Genomic DNA, 13,883 nt, shown 5'->3' on the forward strand with positions numbered 1-13,883 from the left:
TGCTTTCACTTTCTACTTTGTCCATGGTTGAATGGTGAGCACGATGATAGTGATCTGTGGCTGTTGTATCTTTTCCAGTGCGCTTGGTCCATTATGAGTTGCCGTTCGCCAATATCCGATAATTCGGGTACGTTTGAGCTCAGAAGAGGGTCAGTGCCAGCAGCTTTTAGGGGGAAAACAGCCGACGAAAAACTGCAAGTGCTGGTGGTGGGGTCGAACCCATGACCATTCACGTATGAAATAAACGTGTAACCATTGCGCCACGGGCCCCGACACTGCAGTGTATTAGCCATCTGCATGGCAATGGCATCATTTTGAATAGTGATGTTATAATTTCGTGTGGGAAAACTGCTTTTGAATAGTTGATGATTGCTGTTGATTGAATACCATCGTTATTGAACTTAGACACTATTGAAACCTCCTGAAGCGCCTTCAAACCCCTTTGTAGTCTCTCTGAAGCTTTAACAGTCACTAAGGTCCGTGAAACACCCGTAAAATCCCCTCAAATCTTTTGAAATGGCTTGAAACATCTTGAAACTCTTCTAAAATTCTTATGAAGATATCCTCAAAGTGTCCCTGAAACCTCCTTAAACCCCTGAAAGCCCCTGAAATACCCCGAAAATCCATGGCATCTTTTGAAACATTCTAGCATCTGAAGTCACCAAGCAAAGCTGCATTCCTCTAAAGTTTGTGTACAAAATTGAAGGAGGATTTCTTGATGTTTCATCTTAATAAACACAACAATTGATATCCTCAATAAAAGGCATAGGTGTACCCCTTGATGTAGCGTTTCTCTCACTGTTCAAGCATTCGATGTTGCCGCTAATTAGGGGTCCGCGGCGAAGCAAACGCACAACAGGTTTTGGCACATGTGCCGCCACATGCAGGGTACTGGACGTATACTGGCTATCATCGCCATTCCGATTCGACATACTTCTGAACTCCGAAAGAAACCGCTTCATTACGTCAGTAAAAAAATAGTACCAACCTGCTTTACCTCGCGCCTCATTCGATTTGGCTTGTAAGTAGTCTCGAAAAGATCGGTTTCAGTGGTTTAGTTTCTCGAAATGGAGAGCATGGATGTTTGTTCTTTCAGTGCACATTGTTCCACGCGATGAGGTTATGGGTCCACGACGACGCGTACAGTACGTGAGCTTGCAGAGCATTGATTCTCAAACTGTTTCAGTTTACGGCCCACTAGTTTGTGTTGATAGTTTTTGAAAACCTTCCTGGAAAGCCTGAAATACAAAAGTTTCAACTGTTTTTTGTCAAGTCACTTACTACAAAGTCTAAGTCAATGTTTGTCTTAGCTCGACAAAACGGAAGAAAGATGTTTTTATTTATTTTATAACCGTTTACTGTTACCCTTCAAAATCTTCGAAAACAAGCTTTTGTTATCTCCGACTCAATGTTAGGTATCAGTTGAGAAGCTTCAGATCTAAATAGGAGTTTTCGGATATTCTGAACACTAGCACTTGGCGTGAGGAAATCCTGAAACGGCTCGCGATCTCAAGCGTTGCGGTGTAGGGGCAAGCAGCAACATATAAATTCATCACTGTCGCGCAAATCGGCGGTTGGTCAGTACGAAAAAAAAATAGCCCACTAATACTGCCACATAAGGCGAGTTGGTTTGGTTGGTTCACGTATGTGGTGTCGGCAAAGTGGAAGCATAGATCACACCGCGTGCAGTACACGGAACTGGCGGAGTTGGTGGAGTGGAGGTGAAATCAGCTCTTCGCGGGCAATGCGTAGCCGTACCCAAGTAGATGGCGTCGCCGATCGTCGTAATTTGCCCCAGCACGGGCGGTGGCCAGAAGAGGGCCAAGCCGACTGACTGTTCGTACGTGTTTTGCGAACTAACGGCTTTCTTTTTAATTGCTCGATGGCGCGGCGGCCATAGCTACGGCGTGGGCAATGATGGGAACGTACTGTTAGTGTATCGATTATTCACGCGATGACCTTAAAGATTGCGGACTTCAATGGTGCAGACTACGGTCTTTAAATGCTCGCGGTGAATTGAGTAGGGACCTGATTGGTATCGTAATTGTTAGTTTTATCTACATGCTTTTATTGCCAGGTGGTAGTCTCCATCGTAAAATAATTTCAAATTAGCAGCCAACGAGTTCCGCTACGAAGTCAACCGACCATGACGTATTTCTGGCATAAGGGGTTAACCGCTAATGTATATGAACCGTATGTCATTCTACTAGGCATACGTAATTACCATATCATAATGTGGGGAAATCATAATTGTCTAGACCACAAACAGAATGGATCTTATAGTAACATTTTTTTTCTCTCTATTTACAGGTAAAACATCTGCACCTACCTACAAATACTTGAAGTGTAATCTCGATTTTGGTAAAGAATTACGTAAGTTTAGCTTGAACGTATCAACCACACCGTTTTATTCAGACTATCCTCGAGTCAGCACTCCATGATAGTTTGGTTCGCACAAGGCATCTGAAAAGCTTTGATATAGCAGGGTATCTATTACCCAAATTAACAAACTCGCAATAAGTGTGCAGATTTCTTCAGTTGATAATGAATCAAGTCAATTATCAGTACGACGATTGTATTCCTATGAACGCACATGTGCTGTGCAGCCATTTACATTTCCAGAGGTCATCGATTGAACTCTGCTGTGCTATGCTATAGAGCCCAGAAAAAGGATTTACTCGCGATCGATTAGTTCGATGTTCGCTGCACTCAATCATTGCATTTTGTTCATCCTGTTCCAACGTTGTGCTGCCTGCCAGCCGTACAATCCGCTTGTTCAGTCCCAGTTCTGTTACAGATCCCCATCGAGTCCTGTGCAGCAGTGCTGCGCGCTTCATTCTTCACACCACCACCACTGTCATCATCCTCGCCCAACAACGAAAGCATCATCATCGCAGTCGAATCGATCTGCTGCTGCTGCTGCCCTGTTACGTTTAAGCAAAGGTAGTGTGACGACCGGGGTACGTGTCTCCCATACCTTAACTATATACACAGTGACGAAGAGAAACAAAGCTGCATGCACAGGGTGAAAAAATAATGTTCTCTCATTTGAAATATGTCTTCTGTCGTTGGTCCGTTCGCCCGCTCTGCTTTTGATATCACCGTCGCTTCATCCATGAACTTTGCCACGGCTCAGGCTTACCCTTCTTTGTGTCACCCGATCTACCACCACCATCATCATCATCGGGCCTCCACGGAACGGAACCAACCAGTCACTCATCGGAATATACGTGTTTTTTTTTTCTTGCTTCTTTTTGCCACAACTTTTCTCCGAGCGAAATTTACATATTTTAATATAATTTTTCTGTCCTTTCTGTTCTGTGTGCGCGAGTCTTTCTGTGTCTCTCTGTGTGCTTCTGTGTCGGTCCCGGTTCTGTATCTCGCTCTCGCTTCGCACACCGAGAATGCTGCATTTACACATTGAGGCTTTTTTTTTTGCAGGAATAACAGCAGCCTGTAGAGAAATGTGGGGCAACGGTTCGAGTGGGATTGTTCGTTTCCTGCTCGTAACAAAATAGCATGCTCATTCACGGGCATAATCTAACTCTTTCTCAGTATTTGGACAGCTATTTAAGAAACCACATGAATTCCAGGAGAAATTATTGAAGGAATTCCAGAGGAACCTTGAAGAAACTGCAGGAGGAATCCGTGAAAAACTGCCATATGAATCTCTGAAAGAACTCGTAGGGACACCCCTGAAGGAACTCCTGGACAAATCCTTCCAGGAACTGCTGTATGAAACCCTGAAGGAACTTCTGCAAGAACTTTTGGTAGTACAAGATTCTCTCTGAGAAAGATCCCTGCAGAAAATTCAGAAGAAACCCCTGATTGCAACTTAAGAGATGTTCTAGGAAGAATCCACAAAGAAATTTAAGAAGGGATTTTTGGAGAAAACCCCCCGAAGAAATTCCACACGAAATCCTCCAAAGAATTCCAGGAGAAATTGCCTAAAGTAATCCAGCAGGAAACCTTAATGGAATTCCAACAAGAATACCCAAAGGAATCCCAGCCTGAATTTACAAAGGAATTCGAGGAGAAATCCTCGGAGAAAATCCAAGAGGAATCCCTGAAGGTTTCCATGAGGAATCCCCGAAGAATATCCAGGAGGAATCACCAAAGATTCTTAATTTTCGGAGGCATGCTAGAAGAAATCCCTGAATTCTTGAATTCCGGGTAGGGAATCCCCGGAGGAATCTCCGAAGGAGTTTTAGGAGGAATCCGCGAAAGAAAATCAGGAGGAATTCCCGCCCGAAGCATTTCAAGGCAGAAACCCCGAAGGATTATCAAGAGGAATTATCAAAGGAATTCCACGATGAATTCCCGAATGAATTCCAGGAGGAATCCCCGAAAGTATTCTAGGATGAATCCCCGGAGGATTCCCGGGAGGAAACTCCGAAGGCTTTTTAAGAGGAATCTTCGAAGGAATTGCAGGAGAAATACCTGAAAGAATTCCAGGAAGAATCCCTTAAAGGATTGTGGGAGGAATTCAACATGAGGTTCGAAGTTGAAGAAAAAAAAATCGCTTTTTATCCTGCCACATACTGTATTGTTGAATTTCGGAGATTTATGGTCGGAACACCGATGAAGAAAGTAGCCCTAACATCGATTTCACCAGTAAGTAACTTTGCTACAATTAAGGAGAAACATCAGAGTGAGAATACAAATATGACTGCCACAATGGCTGACTTGGATCCCTACTCACGTTTTTAAGAGCACCAATCTTAAAAAAATCATTAACAAATGCGCTCGTTTTGGAAAAACTGCCTCTTTTTGCAAGGGAGCAAAGCCAGGATAAACAAGTGCGGCTTAGTTCGATGCTTCGTTTGTCAGATTTGTGACTCTAAAGTTTGTATTCAAAATTTCAAAGGGATGAAAGTACTTTATCAATAATCATCAAATTTTGCCGGCATAATATACACATAATCATCTACCTTCAGTGAAAATTTCATGAAAATTGGTAGAGAAATTCAAAAGTTATGAATAGGCAAACATCGCACATGAAAAACACGAAAACACTAACACTCACCCATATCAACACCAGTAGCTTTCGAACCAATTGATAAAAGTTGATGAAATTTTGCAAGAAAGTGTCTCTATAAATATCATAACTGCTAACGAAATTTCATAAATATCATCACAAAACTTTAAACTGTAGCGTAGAAGAACCATCTAGTATGCGAATGAAAATTGATCATGAATGTACAAAATGCTTAAAACCACGTCTGTTTGTTTTTCATCCACAGTCAAAAATAATGCATCGATTTTTATGAAATTTTGCACAAATAATAAACATACACCAAAGAGTTCTCAGTCAATAATTTGGCCAATTTTACCGATTAGTTACAGAGCTACAGCCGTACTACTGTGTCCCGATTATAGCGGATACAGGCTTTAGTATCTAGCCTAATGTGGCCCACACTTATATGAAAAACAAAAATTTCGAAAAATGCCAAGTCTTACCTCCTAAATCAGTTGTTTTGGATTCCCAGAAGCTACGTTCAAAATTTGAGCAAAATCAATCAAGCCTAAGGGGGCGCTCAAAACGCTTGAAGTTTGTATGGGAAAACTTGGCCAAATGTATGCAGAAATTTTAGGTTTTCGAATTTTGCCGCTAGGTGGCACTGTAAGCGTTCAATAATCAAACCCATTGGTATTATTGTAGGTGACTATGCCAAACAACTTTGTCGAAGACCGCAAAATGATCCAACGTCTGTGAAAAAAGTAATACTCTAGGTAAAGTGAGGATAAACTTTAATGTTGTTTTTCCAATGCATGTAAAGGAATAATATCAATAATGAAATCTCAATACTTTGCCTCACTTTGCCTAGGGTATACCTTTTTCACAGCCGTCGGATCACTTCGCGGTCTTCGACAAAGTTCTTTGGTATATAGTCACCTACAACAACACAGCGTAACAAAAATTAACTTTTGGTCTGTCTCAAGAGCAAACTTATGTGTCTCTGACAGATTTTGGGCCGCTGAATCCGAATCCGGGCTCAGATTTGCTCCAACACGTCACAATTTTGAGCTATACCTCAATTTATAGGGCAAAATATGCGATTTTGGGTTTTTTGACTGCAAGCCATTAAGTATAAAAATATCTTTTTTAAGCAATCAACAGGTTAATTGGTCAATTAACATCTAAATTAACGACTCATGCAAAAAAAATCGTTTTACCAAATCAAATTTGATAGTTTCAAGCGATTTATGTTAGGTACGATATTTCCCATACAAGTCACCCTCCAAAAGTTGCATGCAAGTTTTCATACTTACATAAAATGTTTAAATCTATCAAATTTGATTAGGTAAAACGAAATATTTTGCATGAGTCGTTAATTTAAATGTTAATTGACCAGTTAACCTTTTGATTGGTTAAAAAAATATTTCGATGCATAATGGCTTGCAGTCAAAAAAGCTCAAAATCGCATATTTTGCCCCATAAATTGAGGTATAGCACAAAATTGTGACGTGTTGAAGCAAATCTGAGCCCGGATTCGGATTCAGCGACCCAAAATCCTTTGGAGACACATAAGTTTGCTCTTGAGACAAAAAAATGTTGCGCTGTGTAATACAAAAGCGGTATTTATTGAACGCTTACAGCGCCACCTAGCGGCAAAATTCGAAAACTTAAAATGTCTGCATACATTTGGCCAAGTTTTCCCATACAAATTTCAAGCGTTTTGAGTGCCCCCTTAGGCGATTTTGCTCAAATTTTGAACGTATCTTCTGGGAGTCCAAAACAACTGATTTAGGAGGTAAGACTTGACATTTTTCGAAATTTTTGTTTTTCATATAAGTGTGGGCCACCCTAATCTAGCCGTGTACAAAATTTCAAGTCAATTGGTTTGGAATTGACTGAATTATAGCGAAGAGTGCCCAAAATTCCGGCCGCTGCCCAAAAAAGAATGCCGATTTAACCTGTACAATTGTTCCCTATAGTAGAATACAAAAATTCCATGAAGCAAAAATTAGGCACTATAGATATCATAGACTCGCGAAAACATGGTTGAGCAATATTATTTTAGTGTGTTTTACTGTGAATTTAAAGCTTACCGAACGAGTATGACGTCACACAATCTGTTGTATTCATTGAAATCATGATGTCATGCTCGTTTGGCTACACGAACTGACTAATCAAAAACATATGCAACTAAAACTTTGTTTTGAACTTAGGGCCGATTTCTTCACCTACCCGGCTTAACGACGTAAGCCTGGTTTATCTTAAACCACACTTAAAGTTAAGCCAAATTCTTAAGCCAGGTTTAAATATTTGTATTTCTTCACACCGGCTTAGCAAATGAAGGCGATGGCTTAAGCTAAGCCAGGCTTAACGAAATTTCCCATGTCATTCCAGTGACTTTCCAATGGAAACGTCATTTTAAGCCGCCGATATTTTGAAATGCCCGTTATATGCAATGAAGTAACAACAACAAAACATCCGTTGAAATTTTAGTAGGAAAAGCGGAATCGCTCGGTAAACTTTTCGGATGCAGAAGGAAATTAACAATCATGAACTACCATGACTGTTGATATTTTACCCAACGCTAGTATCGACATTGCAGAAAAGGCGTTGCAATGTTGATTTTATGTTTTGATATCCAGAATCGCTCTTGCCGTGACAACTCTGGTTGTGGATCAAACAATTGCATTATGATTCACAATACAACCGAAATCAGTTGCTTTATGAATCATATTGCAATTGTTTGGTATAGGTAGTACGAAAAACTAGTCCGTTGTGATACGGCAAGTATAAACCAAATTTCATAGTGCTGAGTTGTAAAAAGATCTTTTAAATCCACTTGCGTCATTTTTAGGTAGTGGAACTTATGTATAAAATTTATAAATATAATTAGTCATTCCGATCCTCATATAATATATTACTGTATAGTAGTAAGTACTGAAACTTAAACTCACTTTTAACTTCAATTGTCCTTACATGACATGGTTTGTTGAGGAAACGTATTAGTATTCACAAGCTAATCGCATACCAGAAGGACATTATGGGTACTCTTTAAGGAGAAACTTCAGAGTATACAAATATGGCTGCCACAATGGCCGACTTGGACCCCTGCTCACGTTTTCAAGAGCACAAATCTTGAAAATTCGTAAACAAATGTGCTAGATTTGGAAAAGCTGCCTCTTTTTGCAAGTGAGCAAAGCCAGGATAAACAAATGAGGCATGTTTCGATGCTTTTTTCGTCAGATTTGTGCCTCTAAACTTTGTATGCAAAATTGCAATGGGATTTCTTGATGTTTCAGCTTAAACAGATTAAATTGTTGCGTAAGCCATGATTTTCTGCTTATTTGAAATGTTTCATGATTTTGCGAATGAGATAATCAAAGATTGCCTTGATGATCGCGACGTTCTCTCAGTTCACGCTGTTAAGTGAATCCCCCCTATTCTTTTTACATGGTAAATTTTTCATGTAATACAAGTATTTGGAATTGAAAAACCGGGAAAAAAAATTGGTAATCGTACTGGGAAAACCGGAAAAAAGAAGGGAATTTCAAAACTGAAATTGAGTGGCCACCCTGAAGAAAAAACCTGCCAATAATATCCAACGTCACCCTATTAGGCAGCATCCATTTATTACGTAACGCCAAAATCGACATTTTTCGACCCCCGCCTTCCCCTTCTCCGTAACGCTTTTTTGTATGAAAGCTTACCATTTTTGTATGGGCTGTAACGCTTGACCATACTCCCTCCCTCCCCCTAGAGCGTTACGTAATTTGTGAATGGCGCCTTAGGTATTCAAAATATGTAATGTTTGGAAGTACACCACGAATAATACTTTTTATATTTAGAATTATGAGTCAAAATGTTGAATATTCGATGGGCTAAACGTGGTTTGAACTAAGTTTTTGTAAGAAATCAGTGTATGAAAAGTAATTAGAAGAATTTTTTTTAAGTGTCATCCTATGTTTGTTAAAATATAACATCTCTTGAACAGACAAACATATGTTTATTGTGACCTAAAATTATGGAAGGACCGGATTAAAATAAATAAAAAACTTTAATGCGAATGTACTTTCGACTTCCAAATCAGGATGACAAATTTCCAAAACTATCAACACGGTGTCTTTTTGAAGACTTTCAATCTAATGTAAAAACTTTATTGTCCCAAAAACCGATGTTGAATTCATTATATTGACGACGCGCTGGCTGTAGATTATCATTTTCTTTATTATCACCTCCATCCGTATCCAAACGTTTTACAATTGTGTCGTTCCTAAGTGTACATGTTTTATAAAAAATATCTTTTGCTGTTTCAAAAATGTATCCATGAATCAGGTGAAGAAACCCAAACTCTGCAATTTGCGGCTTAAGCCTGGCTTATCCCTGCTAAGCCACCTCCGAGCACCGCTTAAAATAAGCCACGCTTAACGTAAACCGTAGCTTTATTAAACCGGGTTTAGTGGTTAAGGCGAGGTGAAGAAATCGAAAAAAAGTTAAGCCCGGCTTAAAATTTTGCTAAGCCTGGTTTAAAATTTAAGCCCGGGTGAAGAAATCGGCCCTTAGAGAGTTGTATATGTAGAGGCTCAGAAATCTGCGGCTTACCTGAGATAGATTCATATCGCACCAGGGCGCCGCGCCGCAGCGCATAGTTTGGAATACACTCTGAATCTCGTCTCAAAATATGAAACATTTGCTCACAGATATCTCCAAATTTGTGTATGGTGTGTCTACGAAATTCTGGGATTCCTTCAGGAGTTCGTGCTGGTATTCCTGTAGGACTTTTCTCAAGTATGTCAACAGGAAATCCGCTAGGGATGCATTCAGAATAAACTTTCTATAGGGATTTCTCCAGGTTAATTCTCCTAGAATTACTTCGTGGATTCATACAGGAATGTATCTTAGGGTTCTCCTAGGGATTTGTTTAAATTTCCTCTCTGGATTTCTTCAGAAATCCTTGCTGTGGTACCTCCAAAAATTCTGTCGCAGATTCATCCAGGTACGTCTACGGGGATCCCTATGGGATTTCTTAAAAAAATCCATGGATGCCTTCAATTATTTCTCCAGAAATTATTCCAATCCAACAATTTATCCGGGAATTCTCCAATTGCATGATTACTCTATAGATTTCCCTATAATGCTTCTATACCATAGATTTACAGGAGGACTGATTTCCACATGGTATTCCTTCAAGCGATTTCTCTTGGTATTGCTTAAGGATTATCTCTTGTGATTTCTTACGGAATTCCTGCAGATTCTTCTGGAATATCTTGCTGAGAACCCTTCTGAAATTTATGCCAAAATTAGTCGGGACATTTCTGCTGGGAGTACTCCAGGAATTGTTCCATATATTCCCCCAGAACACTTTTTTCAGGAATTCCTCCGTGAATTTCTCCAGCAATTTCATCTGGAATCCTAACTGGAATTTCTTCAGAGATTTTGTAGGAATTCCTCCAACGATTATTCTAAGAACAACTCCAGGTATTGTTCCAGGAAATTACTAGAGGGATTTAAACGGAAAATCCTATGGAGGTTTCTGTGGAAATTATCTATGGGATATCTTCAACAGTTGCTATAGGGCTTCGTAGGAATCATAGGGATTCCTCTTGGGATTTTTCAGTGATTTCTTTATGGATTCTTCCACAAAGATATCTTCAAAGAGATTCATTCCCATTTCCTGGCGTTACCGGTCCCAGTTCTAGTATTAGGTTGAGCATTGAAACGAATACGCCTTAGAGGGACGACGGAAGTTGAAATTTGCAACGATTGATTTGCCTTTTTCACATGTGAATTAGATTTTTTAAGCTTTCGTTGCACTTTACAGGTTTGTGCTTCTGTAATTTTGAAGTTCAGCCGCGTTATGCATATTCACCTCAATCCTTAATTCCCTTATTAGCGTGACGTACTTGATAGATGTCCTCTTTATTGATTTCATCAAACGTATGTCAAACTTTCGCCCCACCTTACCCTACTCCGCTGTAGCTGTGGAATGGTGATGGTGGTGGTGGTGGTGCTGGTTGGAAGTAGAGATACAGCCTCGGCGAGCAGCACCAGCTTACACCGTTTTCCACGGAACTATTCTGCTAGCATCGGGAGCCAAGCGAGACACAGCGATAGAGACAGAGGCCGTTCTCCGGGTTTACTTGCTTGCCATGTGTGCGCCATAGCAGCCAGCAATGTGCCATTCTGCTCCTACTCCTCCCTTGGCTTCCTCCAGCCAGCCAGCTCATATAGTTGTTCGTTCATGGTGCTCTTGCATAGTTTCGGCCGAGGGATCGCACCTTCTATGATATTTTGTGTACACGTACCTACGTTCGTCGTACATACAGCAAGCAATTCGAGAGTGGCAGATGGGTCGCTCCGGGCCGGTTGTCGAGTCGAGTGTGCGACGACGAATATCAGCGGGCCAGCAGGAGGAACTGGGGCGCGACGCGTGTACAGTACTCCAACACACTAAAATCCGGTGGAAGACAGTCAGCAGCAGCGCGAACGACGGACGGACGGACGGCGGCCATGCCCTCGCCTCGACTGACTGAACTGAACCGATTCGTTTGGATGGCTGGTTGTCGCTTGGTTTGGTTGTTGGTAGTCGTCGTCGTCGTTGGAACAGTTTTGCTTTATTTCAGTTTTATAGCCAAGTGTGTGCAGATTGCTCCATCATGGTCGCGCTCATTTGGAAGGGGGTGGGTGGTGGCAGGGAGAGAGGGTGTTGCTGGCAGAGGCAAAAGAGAGAAAGACCTACCAGCAGCGCGCACCAGCAGCTATTTGGGACAGAGAGATGATAGACTGTTCGTTCGTTCGTTCGGTGGGGCATCCTCAGCCCAGCATGATAAACTTCTTGAACCAGCGTGGCCAGATTGCATGGTTTTGAGAATGTCAATCGATGGGTTGTAAAAACGCATGATTGTTTGCTACTCCGTAATTCAGTAAAACAATTGAAATAAGAAACCAACAAATATAGCTTGGGAGTACCTTAGCGTCCCATTCGAGAATTTCATATTTTGTCAAGTCAATAACAGAACGGGACCATATTCATATGGCCATCGTGTGTTAGTGCTAAACACTAACCGTGTTGTGCGTTGATTACTAGAGACCTTGATCAGATCTGCAAAGTGTTCTTTGAGTAATAACCACAGTTATTAACTGGATGCGTTTTTTTGCCAGCTTTCTATGTTTACATTCGTATATCGTGTAGCAGCACGAAGATGCTTCAAGTCTAAACAAATCAAGGTAATTCCCAGTTCCCACAGTTCTTATCAAACTGAATCAAACCAAGATAACTTCAGTGACTTCTTATTTCTGGCGTCCCTTTTGGGATAGGGGCTGCTTTTCAGTTCAGAATTCTTGAGCACGTCCACAGTTTCTAGCTAAGGCTTCTTTTTATCAACTGATTATTTCGCATTCGTAACATTGTGTGGCAGGTATGATGATATTCCATGTTCAAGGAAATCTTGAATAATTCCTTTACGGAATGTTCCTAGACCTACTGGAAATCGATTCTATCACCCTCAGCACGGTCTTGCTAAACACCCGCGCGTTCACCGCTGCAGGTATATGGGTTCTCATAACATAACATAAATGTTAGTACTCTTCTTACCAATTCCTAAGTTGTCATGTGTAATCCAAGAACAACAAACTGTTGTCCATTTTATCTAAATATTATTACCATTCCGCTGGGAAGCGCCACCAACCCGTTAACGAGAGCCCACTTCACTGTTTCTCATTTCATAACCCAGTTCCTTTCCCCTCGTTACTGTTGCTACCCCCGACACTACTCACTAAATATCCCCATTTCGAAATTGGACAGTGCCCTTTCCCACCCAGCCGACCCATGGACGCCGGTGATCGCGCGCGGTGCGGCGAGGTGAACTCATTCGCATATTGTCGGAACACCAAATTACTACCTTTGCTGCTGCTGCTGCTGCTTTTAGATGCCGGCCTATACGCTGCCATACCTCTTACCACCATAGCTTTATAGGCGGGTGAGTGAGTGCCAAGGCGAGTGCTTTGTATGGCCACAAATGGCCATCTCGCGGTACCGTCACGACGTCGTTACGAATCGCGGTGGGCATAGCGGTCGCCATCCCACACCACTACCCCGGCTCACTTGATGAACCTTTCTCCGCCGCGCCCCAGCAATGCTTTAGACCTACAGTGTATGGAATATTTGTATGTAGGGTAAAAATTTACTGTGGCAAACGCGCTGTTTCCCGTCACATCAGACGGAAAATATACCGACTTAACTTTGCCAACGCCTCATTAGATGGAAGCAAAAAGATGTAGAGTATCGATAACCAGCCAGTATAGCTATAGCACTGGAAATCGAAACACTAAATTTCACGTTTAAATTTCACTCCACTTACGAGTTGACAATTTGTCTCGTTTTCGAACGCCGATGGCAACCGTACCAAAGCCACGGCTAGACGAATTGTTCTTCAACACCGCTCAAATTTCACTTCACCAGATTCACTTGTTGAACCAACCTTCAATTCGTACCCTACAAAACCTCCGTGCCTCTTCAAAGTTGAATTTCACTATTAAAAGCAGCAGCGAGGTACACCGAATCTTTCAGCAGGGCAGTCAAACTCATGATGGTTTGTCATGTCACACGCTAAAACTGACGAAAATTACACTTATTTGTATCGCGTGACATATTAAAATCGAATGCACGATAGTACAGATTGAAAACGCGGCACATGCTACGCATAGGCTCGTTCAAACGGAATTACTAGGAACGAGTGTGAGCGTAAGTTATGACCGCGTAAGTTGGTGTCAAGACGGCTAAGCAACCTGGAACAGTCGATGTTACCTTGTTAAAGGTCTCCTACAAAGCAGCACTTCGAAACATTGCGTCTTGCCTCCAGTAACTCCAAATTGATCAGCTTGCAGCGGGCACTGTAGTTAGGTAAGTTAAGCGGATCATTCCATC

General features: G+C 41.4%; 1 protein-coding gene across 9 annotated transcripts in view; it reads left to right on the plus strand.

Moving 5' to 3' along the window:
• The window catches only part of LOC109421509 (uncharacterized), a 486,639-nt gene that overhangs the window by 113,183 nt on the left and 359,573 nt on the right, over positions 1-13,883 (plus strand). The window lies entirely within an intron of this gene.

This window comes from Aedes albopictus, chromosome 2, assembly GCF_035046485.1.
Source record: "Aedes albopictus strain Foshan chromosome 2, AalbF5, whole genome shotgun sequence".
Lineage (NCBI taxonomy): Eukaryota > Metazoa > Arthropoda > Insecta > Diptera > Culicidae > Aedes > Aedes albopictus.